The following is a 13,104-nucleotide window of genomic DNA, read 5'->3' as shown; positions in this document are numbered from 1 at the left end:
TAACAGAACATGGCCAAGATGTTCAAATGTTCATAAATGACCAGCATGGTGAAATAATAGTAATCACAGTAGTTGTCAAGGGTGCAACAAGTTAGCACCTTAGGAGTAAATGTCAGTTTGCTTTTCATAGCCGATCATTAAGAGTATTTCTACCGCTCCTGCTGTCTCTAGAGAGTTAAAAACAGCCGGTCTGGGACAGGTAGCATGTCCGGTGAACAGGTCAGGGTTCCATAGCCGCAGGCAGGACAGTTGAAACTGGAGCAGCAGCACGGCCAGGTGGACTGGGGACAGCAAGGAGTCATCATGCCAGGTAGTCCTGAGGAATGGTCCTAGGGCTCAGGTCCTCCAAGAGAGAGAAAGAAAGAAAGAGAGAATTAGAGAGCGCATACTTAAAATTCACACAGGACAAGACAGGAGAAGTACTCCAGATATAACAGACTGGCCCTAGCCCCCTGACACAAACTACTGCAGCATAAATAGTGGAGGCTGAGACAGGAGGGGTCAGGAGACACTGTGGCCCCATCCGATGATACCCCCGGACAGGGCCAAACAGGCAGGACATAACCTCACCCACTTTGCCAAAGCACAGCCCCCACACCACTAGAGGGATATCTTCAACCACCAACTTACCATCCTGAGACAAGGCCGAGTATAGCCCACAAATATCTCCACCACGGCACAACCCAAGGGGGGGCGCAAACCCAGACAGGAATATCACGTCAGTGACTCAACCCACTCAAATGACGCACCCCTCCTAAGGACGGCACGAAAGAGCACCAGCAAGCCAGTGACTCAGCCCCTGTAATAGGGTTAGAGGCAGATAATCCCAGTGGAGAGAGGGGAACCGGCCAGGCAGCAAGGGCGGTTCGTTGCTCCAGAGCCTTTCCGTTCACCTAGGACAGACTACACTTAATCATTTGACCCACTGAAGAGATGAGTCTTCAGTAAAGACTTTAAGGTTGAGACCGAGTCTGCGTCTCTCACATGGGTAGGGGCGGAACGTGTAGGTATGTACGGCAGGACCAAATAAGAAGGATAGGTAGGAGCAAGCCCATGCAATGCTTTGTAGGTTAGCAGTAAAACTTTGAAATCAGCCCTTGCCTCAACAGGAAGCCAGTGTAGGGAGGCTAGCACAGGAGTAATATGATCACATTTTTTGGTTCTAGTCAGGATAGCAGCCGTATTTATCACTAACTGAAGTTTATTTAGTGCTTTATCCGGGTAGCCGGAAAGTAGAGCATTGTAGTAGTCTAACCTAGAAGTAACAAAAGCATGGATTTTTGCAATGTTACGTAGATGGAAAAAAGCTGTCCTTGAAACAGTCTTGATATGTTCGTCAAAAGAGAGATCAGGGTCCAGAGTAACGCCGAGGTCCTTCACAGTTTTATTTGAGACGACTGTACAACCAAGATTAATTGTCAGATTCAACATAAGATCTTTGTTTGTTGGGACCTAGAACAAGAATCTCTGTTTTGTCTGAGTTTAAAAGTAGAAATGGAGATTGCATTGCTGTGGGCTCGATTTTATACACGATTTTATACACCTGAATTGCCTAGTTAAATAAAGGTTAAAAAAAGGATAACTATTGGGTGTTTTGTTTGTGAAGGTAGTTTCAACACAAATGTGTCAATACAAACCCATTTGCAAGAACTGCAGCTTTCTCAACAGTGAGATCATTTTGCTTATAAATGTAGGTAGCAACCCTTTTGTGAAGGCAATTCTTGAACTGCTCAAGAAGTATGAGTGTCTTTAAATCCTAAAGGTCCTTGACCTCTTGAGAACCACACCACCGATCAAAAAGACATGCTTGTTCCCCTTGCGAACTCAACATGGCTTTGTGATTTTGTTTGACAGAAAACTACCACGAGTGTATTTTGAACACTCAAATATCTGGGTACAGGAGAGCTTCTAAGTAGGTGATTAGAGCGACTATCATACTCATGGGAAACAAAATCCCGGACGAGCCCCCATTTTGTTACGTTCCCACAAGACAAATCCCAAATGTCGCTCACAACAAAGGGAGCAGATACCTTTATAAAACAAATGGACCTCAGGATCTCATCACTGTATTTCTGTGCATTCAAATTGCCATCGACAAAATACAAATTGTGTTCATTGCCCATAGTTTATGCCTGCCCATACCATAATCGCACTGCCACTCTGTTCACATCGTTGACATCAGCAATTCTCTAAAACAAACATTGTGGAAAACCCTACATGTGAGATGCTAGATAAATGTATCAAGGCAAATGGTAGAGAAATTAATGTTAAATTATCTGGCAACAGCTCTGGTGGACATTCCTGCAGTCACCATGCCAATTGCACTCTCCCTCAAAACTTAAGGCATCTTTGGCATTGTGTTGTGTGACAAAACTGCACATTTTAGAGTGGCCTTTTATTGTCTCCAGCATTAGGTGCACCTGTGTAATGATCATGATATTTAATCCGCTTCTTGATATGCCACATCTGTCAGTTGGATGGATGATCTTGACAAAGGAAAAAATGCTCACTAACAGGGATGTAAACAAATGTATGCACAAAATTTTAGAGAAATAATATTTTTATGCAGATGGAACTTTTCTGGGATCTTTTATTTCAGCTCATGAAACATGGGACTAGCACTTGCTGAACATTTTTGTTCAGTGAAATTATTTTATATATTTTCTTGATACTTCAAGGGGTCTTAAAATTCAAAATCAAATAGCAACATGATCCTTGGCATGCTATTCTTAAAACAATTCCATATAGCCTTAGTAGCAATTCCATATAGCTTAGTAGAGCTCTGTGAGAAAGAAGTCCACAGCTATGGGGGCAGACGTTTTGATCAAGAGATATGCAAATTTTCTCTAACACTAAAGGACTGTACATTTTTTATAATCAGTGGTGTAAAAAGTACCCAAAAGTCATACTTGAGCAAAAGTAAAGATACCTTATTAGAAAAGGACTCAAGTAAAAGTGACCCAGTAAGTCACCCAGTAAAATACTACTTGAGTAAAAGTCTAAAAGTATTTCGTTTTAAATATACTCAAGTAAATGGAATTGCTAAAATGTATTTAAGTATCAAAAGTCAAAGTAAAAGTACTAATAATTTCAAATTCCATATATTTATTTACGGATAGCCAGGGGTACACTACAACATTAATTTACAAACAAAGCATGTGTTTCGTGAGTCTGCCAGATCAGAGGCAGTAGGAATGACCAAGGGATGTTCTCTTGATAAGTGTGAGAATTGTACCATTTTCCTGTCAAAATGTAACAAGTACTTTTGGGTGTCAAGGAAAATGTATGAAGTAAAAATTTAATTATTTTCTTTAGGAATGCAGTGAAGTAAAAGTTGTCAAAAATATAAATAGTAAAGTACAGATACCCTAAAAAACAACTTAAGTATTACTTTGAAGTATTTTTACTTAAGAACTTTACACCACTGTTTATAATGAGGGATACCTGGAGAAAATCTGACCTCTCTGAAATGAAAATGTATGGCCCTCCCTTCAGTGAAATATATTGATGTGGATTTTCTTACACAGGGACACTCAACGTCAATCTTCAATCAATCATTGTTTATTGTTAGCACGCAGGAAACATTCCAACAAACTTGATGCACCATAGTGAATGTCTGTCAGGAGCTCTAATGGGGCAGTCCTATTAGTTATCTTATATACTTACACAGAAAGTGATATTTGCATGATTTAGCTTATTCATTATTCATAATAATTTATCAGTAACGTTTTGTTCATGTATGTGACAGATCAATACTTCATGAGGCTTCTTCTCTCTAAGCTGAGAACTTGAAACTTGAGATATCTTTCATTCTCAAAACAAGGATCTGAGCGTACTGCCAAATTGCAGATACTGATAGTGAGGTTTCGCTCAGTCAGTCACTTGCCTGAACACAGAAAACGGTTATTAGAAAAGCACAAACATAAAATGTTCCATCACAATATTGTCATGGAAATTCAACACAGGTCAATATTAAATTAATCAAATCAAATCAAATCAAATGTATTTATATAGCCCTTCGTACATCAGCTGATATCTCAAAGTGCTGTACAGAAACCCAGCCTAAAACCCCAAACAGCAAGCAATGCAGGTGTAGAAGCACGGTGGCTAGGAAAAACTCCCTAGAAAGGCCAAAACCTAGGAAGAAACCTAGAGAGGAACCAGGCTATGTGGGGTGGCCAGTCCTCTTCTGGCTGTGCCGGGTGGAGATTATAACAAAACATGGTCAAGATGTTCAAATGTTCATAGATGACCAGCATGGTTGAATAATAATAAGGCAGAATAGTTGAAACTGGAGCAGCAGCACAGTCAGGTGGACTGGGGACAGCAAGGAGTCATCATGTCAGGTATTCCTGGGGCATGGTCCTAGGGCTCAGGTCAGTTGAAACTGGAGCAGCAGCACAGCCAGGTGGACTGGGGACAGCAAGGAGTCATCATGTCAGGTAGTCCTGGGGCATGGTCCTAGGGCTCAGGTCCTCCGAGAGAGAGAAAGAGAGAAGGAGAGAATTAGAGAACGCACACTTAGATTCACACAGGACACCGAATAGGACAGGAGAAGTACTCCAGATATAACAAACTGACCCCAGCCCCCCGACACATAAACTACTGCAGCATAAATACTGGAGGCTGAGACAGGAGGGGTCAGGGGACACTGTGGCCCACTCCGAGGACACCCCCGGACAGGGCCAAACAGGAAGGATATAACCCCACCCACTTTGCCAAAGCACAGCCCCCACACCACTAGAGGGATATCTTCAACCACCAACTTACCATCCTGAGACAAGGCTGAGTATAGCCCACAAAGACCTCCGCCACGGCACAACCCGGGGGGGGGGGGGGGGCGCCAACCCAGACAGGATGACCACATCAGTGACTCAACCCACTCAGGTGACGCACCCCCTCCAGGGACGGCATGAGAGAGCCCCAGTAAAGCCAGTGACTCAGCCCCTGTAATAGGGTTAGAGGCAGAGAATCCCAGTGGAAAGAGGGGAACCGGCCAGGCAGAGACAGCAAGGGCGGTTCGTTGCTCCAGAGCCTTTCCGTTCACCCTCCCACTCCTGGGCCAGACTACACTCAATCATATGACCCACTGAAGAGATGAGTCTTCAGTAGAGACTTAAAGGTTGAGACCGAGTTTGCGTCTCTGACATGGGTAGGCAGACCGTTCCATAAAAATGGAGCTCTATAGGAGAAAGCCCTGCCTCCAGCTGTTTGCTTAAAAATTCTAGGGACAATTAGGAGGCCTGCGTCTTGTGACCGTAGCGTACGTGTAGGTATGTACGGCAGGACCAAATCAGAGAGATAGGTAGGAGCAAGCCCATGTAATGCTTTGTAGGTTAGCAGTAAAACCTTGAAATCAGCCCTTGCTTTGACAGGAAGCCAGTGTAGAGAGGCTAGCACTGGAGTAATATGATCAAATTTTTTGGTTCTAGTCAGGATTCTAGCAGCCGTATTTAGCACTAACTGAAGTTTATTTAGTGCTTTATCCGGGTAGCCGGAAAGTAGAGCATTGCAGTAGTCTAACCTGGAAGTGACAAAAGCATGGATTAATTTTTCTGCATCATTTTTGGACAGAAAGTTTCTGATTTTTGCAATGTTACGTAGATGGAAAAAAGCTGTCCTTGAAATGGTCTTGATATGTTCTTCAAAAGAGAGATCAGGGTCCAGAGTAACGCCGAGGTCCTTCACAGTTTTATTTGAGACGACTGTACAACCATTAAGATTAATTGTCAGATTCAACAGAAGATCTCTTTGTTTCTTGGGACCTAGAACAAGCATCTCTGTTTTGTCCGAGTTTAAAAGTAGAAAGTTTGCAGCCATCCACTTCCTTATGTCTGAAACACATTCTTCTAGCAAGGGCAATTTTGGGGCTTCACCATGTTTAATTGAAATGTACAGCTGTGTGTCATCCGCATAGCAGTGAAAGTTAACATTATGTTTTCGAATAACATCCCCAAGAGGTAAAATATATAGTGAAAACAATAGTGGTCCTAAAACGGAACCTTGAGGAACACCGAAATTTACAGTTGATTTGTCAGAGGACAAACCATTCACAGAGACAAACTGATATCTTTCCGACAGATAAGATCTAAACCAGGCCAAAACTTGTCCGTGTAGACCAATTTGGGTTTCCAATCTCTCCAAAAGAATGTGGTGATCGATGGTATCAAAAGCAGCACTAAGGTCTAAGAGCACGAGGACAGATGCAGAGCCTCGGTCCGATGCCATTAAAATGTCATTTACCACCTTCACAAGTGCCGTCTCAGTGCTATGATGGGGTCTAAAACCAGACTGAAGCATTTCGTATACATTGTTTGTCTTCAGGAAGGCAGTGAGTTGTTGCGCAACAGCCTTTTCTAAAATTTTTGAGAGGAATGGAAGATTCGATATAGGCCGATAGTTTTTTATATTTTCTGGGTCAAGGTTTGGCTTTTTCAAGAGAGGCTTTATTACTGCCACTTTTAGTGAGTTTGGTACACATCCGGTGGATAGAGAGCCGTTTATTATGTTCAACATAGGAGGGCCAAGCACAGGAAGCAGCTCTTTCAGTAGTTTAGTTGGAATAGGGTCCAGTATGCAGCTTGAAGGTTTAGAGGCCATGATTATTTTCATCATTGTGTCAAGAGATATAGTACTAAAACACTTGAGCGTCTCTCTTGATCCTAGGTCCTGGCAGAGTTGTGCAGACTCAGGACAACTGAGCTTTGAAGGAATACGCAGATTTAAGGAGGAGTCCGTAATTTGCTTTCTAATAATCATAATCTTTTCCTCAAAGTTCATGAATTTATCACTGCTAAAGTGAAAGTCATCCTCTCTTGGGGAATGCTGCTTTTTAGTTAGCTTTGCGACAGTATCAAAAAGGAATTTCGGATTGTTCTTATTTTCCTCAATTAAGTTAGAAAAATAGGATGATCGAGCAGCAGTAAGGGCTCTTCGGTACTGCACAGTACTGTCTTTCCAAGCTAGTCGGAAGACTTCCAGTTTGGTGTGGCGCCATTTCCGTTCCAATTTTCTGGAAGCTTGCTTCAGAGCTCGGGTATTTTCTGTGTACCAGGGAGCTAGTTTCTTATGAGAAATGTTTTTAGTTTTTAGGGGTGCAACTGCATCTAGGGTATTGCGCAAGGTTAAGTTGAGTTCCTCAGTTAGGTGGTTAACTGATTTTTGTCCTCTGGCGTCCTTGGGTAGACAGAGGGAATCTGGAAGGACATCAAGGAATCTTTGTGTTGTCTGTGAATTTATAGCACGACTTTTGATGATCCTTGGTTGGGGTCTGAGCAGATTATTTGTTGCAATTGCAAACGTAATAAAATGGTGATCCGATAGTCCAGGATTATGAGGAAAAACATTAAGATCCACAACATTTATTCCATGGGACAAAACTAGGTCCAGCGTATGACTGTGACAGTGAGTGGGTCCAGAGACATGTTGGACAAAACCCACTGAGTCGATGATGGCTCCGAAAGCCTTTTGGAGTGGGTCTGTGGACTTTTCCATGTGAATATTAAAGTCACCAAAGATTAGAATATTATCCGCTATGACTACAAGGTCCGATAGGAATTCAGGGAACTCAGTGAGGAACGCTGTATATGGCCCAGGAGGCCTGTAAACAGTAGCTATAAAAAGTGATTGAGTAGGCTGCATAGATTTCATGACTAGAAGCTCAAAAGACGAAAACGTCATTTTTTTTTTTTGTAAATTGAAATTTGCTATCGTAAATGTTAGCAACACCTCCGCCTTTGCGGGATGCACGGGGGATATGGTCACTAGTGTAGCCAGGAGGTGAGGCCTCATTTAACACAGTAAATTCATCAGGCTTAAGCCATGTTTCAGTCAGGCCAATCACATCAAGATTATGATCAGTGATTAGTTCATTGACTATAATTGCCTTTGAAGTAAGGGATCTAACATTAAGTAGCCCTATTCTGCCAAAGGGTCTGAGGAGGGAGTCATGACCGTCTCCCCCTCATATCGCTTCCCAGCACCTACAGGAACAAATTATTGTATGAAACAATATGTACAATTCAAGGCGGTCTCCAGACTATGCATTTTTCCTCCAACAATATTTTTACCCTCCGTGAACGCTTGCAAAAAAAAAGGTGACCCTCCCCTATACCCAAAATAATAATTTTTACATCAAGTGGATAGCAAAGGACATGCCTACCATTTACACTCACTCAGCCTACAGCGAGATTATTTGTATTGTCAAACAACAGACAAGCATCGATGTTGATGTCACCAGAATAAGACCCTCGATATTTATTGGAAAGGGCCATCAAGCTCATCATCTTGAACATTCACAATCATGTAACGTCCATAATCTGTAGCCAGATAAACTTAATGCTTTCCCGAGTCATAGTGGTAGGACCACACAACATATCATCTCAGGATGACACGTTTACTTCGATATGATGGCTATTGTATCAATATTTGCGCATAAGTGTTTCCATTGACATTTCTCATATAATTCATTTTACCCATTTAAAAAGATGTCACCTTGTCTAGAGTACTTAGTTTCGTTCACATTTGGAAAGTTTACCGAAAATGTTTGTTTCCATCATGCCTGTCATCACATTTTTTTCCCGACATGTACTTTACTTGCGTAAAAAAGGTTGGATGGACACCTGGTTATTGTCATACTGAGATCAATCTGGTCTTGAATTCAAACAAACAATAGCCCAGGCCAATGAAGGGACACACATACTGTACAATATTAGGAGGCAATATATATATATATATATATATATATATATATATATATATATATACATACATACAGTGTAGCAAAAAAGTATTTAGTCAGCCACTAATTATGCAAGTTCTCCCACTTAAAAAGACGAGAGAGGCCTGTAATTTCCATCATAGGTACACTTCAACTATGACAGACAAAATGAGAGAAAAAATCCAGAAAATCACATTGTAGGATTTTTAATGAATTTATTTGCAAATTATGGTGGAAAATAAGTCAATAACAAAGTCAATAACAATAACAAAAGTTTCTCAATACTTTGTTATATACCCTTTGTTGGCAATGACAGAGGTCAAATGTTTTCTGTAAGTCTTCACAAGGTTTTCACACACTGTTGCTGGTTTTTTGGCCCATTCCTCCATGCAGATCTCCTCTAGAGCAGTGATGTTTTGGGGCTGTTGCTGGGCAACACAGACTTTCAACTCCCTCCAAAGATTTTCTATGGGGTTGAGATCTGGAGACTGGCTAGGCCACTCCAGGACCTTGAAATGCTTCTTTCGAAACCATCCTTCGTTGCCCAGGCGGTGTGTTTGGGATCATTGTCATGCTGAAAGACCCAGCCACGTTTCATCTTCAATGGCCTTGCTGATGGAAGGAGGTTTTCACTCAAAATCTCACGATACATGGCCCCATTCATTCTTTCCTTTACACGGATCAGTCGTCCTGGTCCCTTTGCAGAAATACAGCCCTGAAGCATGATGTTTCCACCCCCATGCTTCACAGTAGGTATGGTGTTCTTTGGATGCAACTCAGCATTCTTTGTCCTCCAAACACGACGAGTTGAGTTTTTACCAAAAAGTTATATATATATATATATTTTTTTTTTGTAGTTTTTAATTTTTTTTTACCCCTTTTTCTCCCCAATTTCGTGGTATCCAATTGTTGTAGTAGCTACTATCTTGTCTCATTGCTACAACTCCCGTACGGGCTCGGGAGAGACGAAGGCTGAATGTCATGCGTCCTCCGATACACAACCCAACCAGCCGTACTGCTTCTTAACACAGCGCGCCTTCAACCCGGAAGCCAGCCGAACCAATGTGTCGGAGGCTGCACCGTGCACCTGGCAACCTTGGCTAGCGCGCACTGCGCCCGGCCCGCCACAGGAGTTGCTGGTGCGCGATGAGACAAGGAAATCCCTACCGACCAATCCCTCCCTAACCCGGACGACGCTAGGCCAATTGTGCGTCGCCGGTTACGACAGAGCCTGGGCGCGAACACAGGGACTCTGATGGCACAGCTGGCGCTGCAGTTCAGCGCCCTTAACCACTGCGCCACCCGGGAGGCCCAAAAAGTTATATTTTGGTTTCATCTGACCATATGACATTCTCCCAATCTTCTTCTGGATCATCCAAATGCTCTCTAGCAAACTTCAGACGGGCCTGGACATGTACTGGTTTAAGCAGGGGGACACGCCTGGCACTGCAGGATTTGAGTCCCTGGCGGCGTAGTGTGTTACTGATGGTAGGCTTTGTTACTTTGGTCCCAGCTCTCTGCAGGTCATTCACTAGGTCCCCCCATGTGGATATGGGATTTTTGCTCACCGTTCTTGTGATAATTTTGACCCCACGGGGTGAGATCTTGCGTGGAGCCCCAGATCGAGGGAGATTATCAGTGGTCTTGTATATCTTCCATTTCCTAATAATTGCACCCACAGTTGATTTCTTCAAACCAAGCTGCATACCTGTTGCAGATTCAGTCTTCCCAGTCTGGTGCAGGTCTACAATTTTGTTTCTGGTGTCCTTTGACAGCTCTTTGGTCTTGGCCATAGTGGAGTTTGGAGTGTGACTATTTGAGGTTGTGGACAGGTGTCTTTTATACTGATAACAAGTTCAAACAGGTGCCATTAATACGGTTAACGAGTGGAGGACAGAGGAGCCTCTTAAAGAAGAAGTTACAGGTCTGTGAGAGCCAGAAATCTTGCTTGTTTGTAGGTGACCAAATAATTATTTTCCACCATAATTTGCAAATAAATTCATAAAAATCCTACAATGTGTAGGCTACTAAATACAATTTCCAGTGGCACACTGACGCACCTAAGAGGAAGATGAATCCATAGCTTACTCACGGCGATGGCTGATGCGCTCGTAGTGGCAATAGATGAGCTTCAGTACTTTGAAAAACAGTGCTGCTGTGAGCTACAATTTGGAGTTGTTGAGAAAAAAAAAATATATATATATATACACACACACAGTGCCTTGCGAAAGTATTCGGCCCCCTTGAACTTTGCGACCTTTTGCCACATTTCAGGCTTCAAACATAAAGATATAAAACTGTATTTTTTTGCGAAGAATCAACAACAAGTGGGACATAATCATGAAGTGGAACGACATTTATTGGATATTTAAAACTTTTTTAACAAATCAAAAACTGAAAAATTGGGCGTGCAAAATGATTCAGCCCCCTTAAGTTAATACTTTGTAGCGCCACCTTTTGCTGCGATTACAGCTGTAAGTCGCTTGGGGTATTTCTCTATCAGTTTTGCACATCGAGAGACTGAATTTTTTTCCCATTCCTCCTTGCAAAACAGCTCGAGCTCAGTGAGGTTGGATGGAGAGCATTTGTGAACAGCAGTTTTCAGTTCTTTCCACAGATTCTCGATTGGATTCAGGTCTGGACTTTGACTTGGCCATTCTAACACCTGGATATGTTTATTTTTGAACCATTCCATTGTAGATTTTGCTTTATGTTTTGGATCATTGTCTTGTTGGAAGACAAATCTCCGTCCCAGTCTCAGGTCTTTTGTAGACTCCATCAGGTTTTCTTCCAGAATGGTCCTGTATTTGGCTCCATCCATCTTCCCATCAATTTGAACCATCTTCCCTGTCCCTGCTGAAGATAAGCAGGCCCAAACCATGATGCTGCCACCACCATGTTTGACAGTGGGGATGGTGTGTTCAGCTATGTTGCTTTTACGCCAAACATAACGTTTTGCATTGTTGCCAAAAAGTTCAATTTTGGTTTCATCTGACCAGAGCACCTTCTTCCACATGTTTGGTGTGTCTCCCAGGTGGCTTGTGGCAAACTTTAAACGACACTTTTTATGGATATCTTTAAGAAATGGCTTTCTTCTTGCCACTCTTCCATAAAGGCCAGATTTGTGCAATATTGTTGTCCTATGGACAGAGTCTCCCACCTCAGCTGTAGATCTCTGCAGTTCATCCAGAGTGATCATGGGCCTCTTGGCTGCATCTCTGATCAGTCTTCTCCTTGTATGAGCTGAAAGTTTAGAGGGACGGCCAGGTCTTGGTAGATTTGCAGTGGTCTGATACTCCTTCCATTTCAATATTATCGCTTGCACAGTGTTCCTTGGGATGTTTAAAGCTTGGGAATTCTTTTTGTATCCAAATCCGGCTTTAAACTTCTTAACAACAGTATCTCGGACCTGCCTGGTGTGTTCCTTGTTCTTCATGATGCTCTCTGCGCTTTTGACGGACCTCTGAGACTATCACAGTGCAAGTGCATTTATACGGAGACTTGATTACACACAGGTGGATTGTATTTATCATCATTAGTCATTTAGGTCAACATTGGATCATTCAGAGATCCTCACTGAACTTCTGGAGAGAGGTTGCTGCACTGAAAGTAAAGGGGCTGAATAATTTTGCACGCCCAATTTTTCAGTTTTTGATTTGTTAAAAAAGTTTGAAATATCCAATAAATGTCGTTCCAATTCATGATTGTGTCCCACTTGTTGTTGATTCTTCACAAAAAAATACAGTTTTATATCTTTATGTTTGAAGCCTGAAATGTGGCAAAAGGTCGCAAAGTTCAAGGGGGCCGAATACTTTCGCAAGGCACTGTATAAATAAAATTTAAAAAATTAAATAAAAAAAAAAAAATATATATATATATATATATATATATATATATTTATATATATATATATATTTATTTTTTTTTAAATTTTATTTATTATTACATATATTTTTGCTAGAAAGGAAAAGTAGAGCTCAAAACAGGTATTCCTCTGCTCCACCTGCCCTGAATGACGGGTCGCCACTGGATGTAATCGTTATTATATTAAGTGGTATTCACTCCTTATTAATGGCAAATGGCTGCATTCTTGTTCATATTTTTTCCCAGTTGTTTATGAATAAGCTTTCCATCATATTCCATCACTTTTTGCCACTAGTAGATGTGTGTACGCATGCTCTAACGTTTGCTGGGAGGTGAGCACATTCCCATGTCAAGTACATTTTTTATAAATGCCAACTTTGCGTGAAAAATGTGCGTGCGACAGTTTGGGGTATATTTTGTACATACTGTACACAAATAAATGACGCCCCAGGTGATCTGCTTCTGCGGCGCATGCGCGGGTGTCATGCGACTACAGCTCTAAGCGCAGCGGTATAGAGACT

Source organism: Oncorhynchus clarkii, chromosome 30 (genome assembly GCF_045791955.1).
Source record: "Oncorhynchus clarkii lewisi isolate Uvic-CL-2024 chromosome 30, UVic_Ocla_1.0, whole genome shotgun sequence".
Taxonomy (NCBI): Eukaryota; Metazoa; Chordata; class Actinopteri; order Salmoniformes; family Salmonidae; genus Oncorhynchus; species Oncorhynchus clarkii.
Note: the sequence above shows the minus strand (reverse complement) of the source record.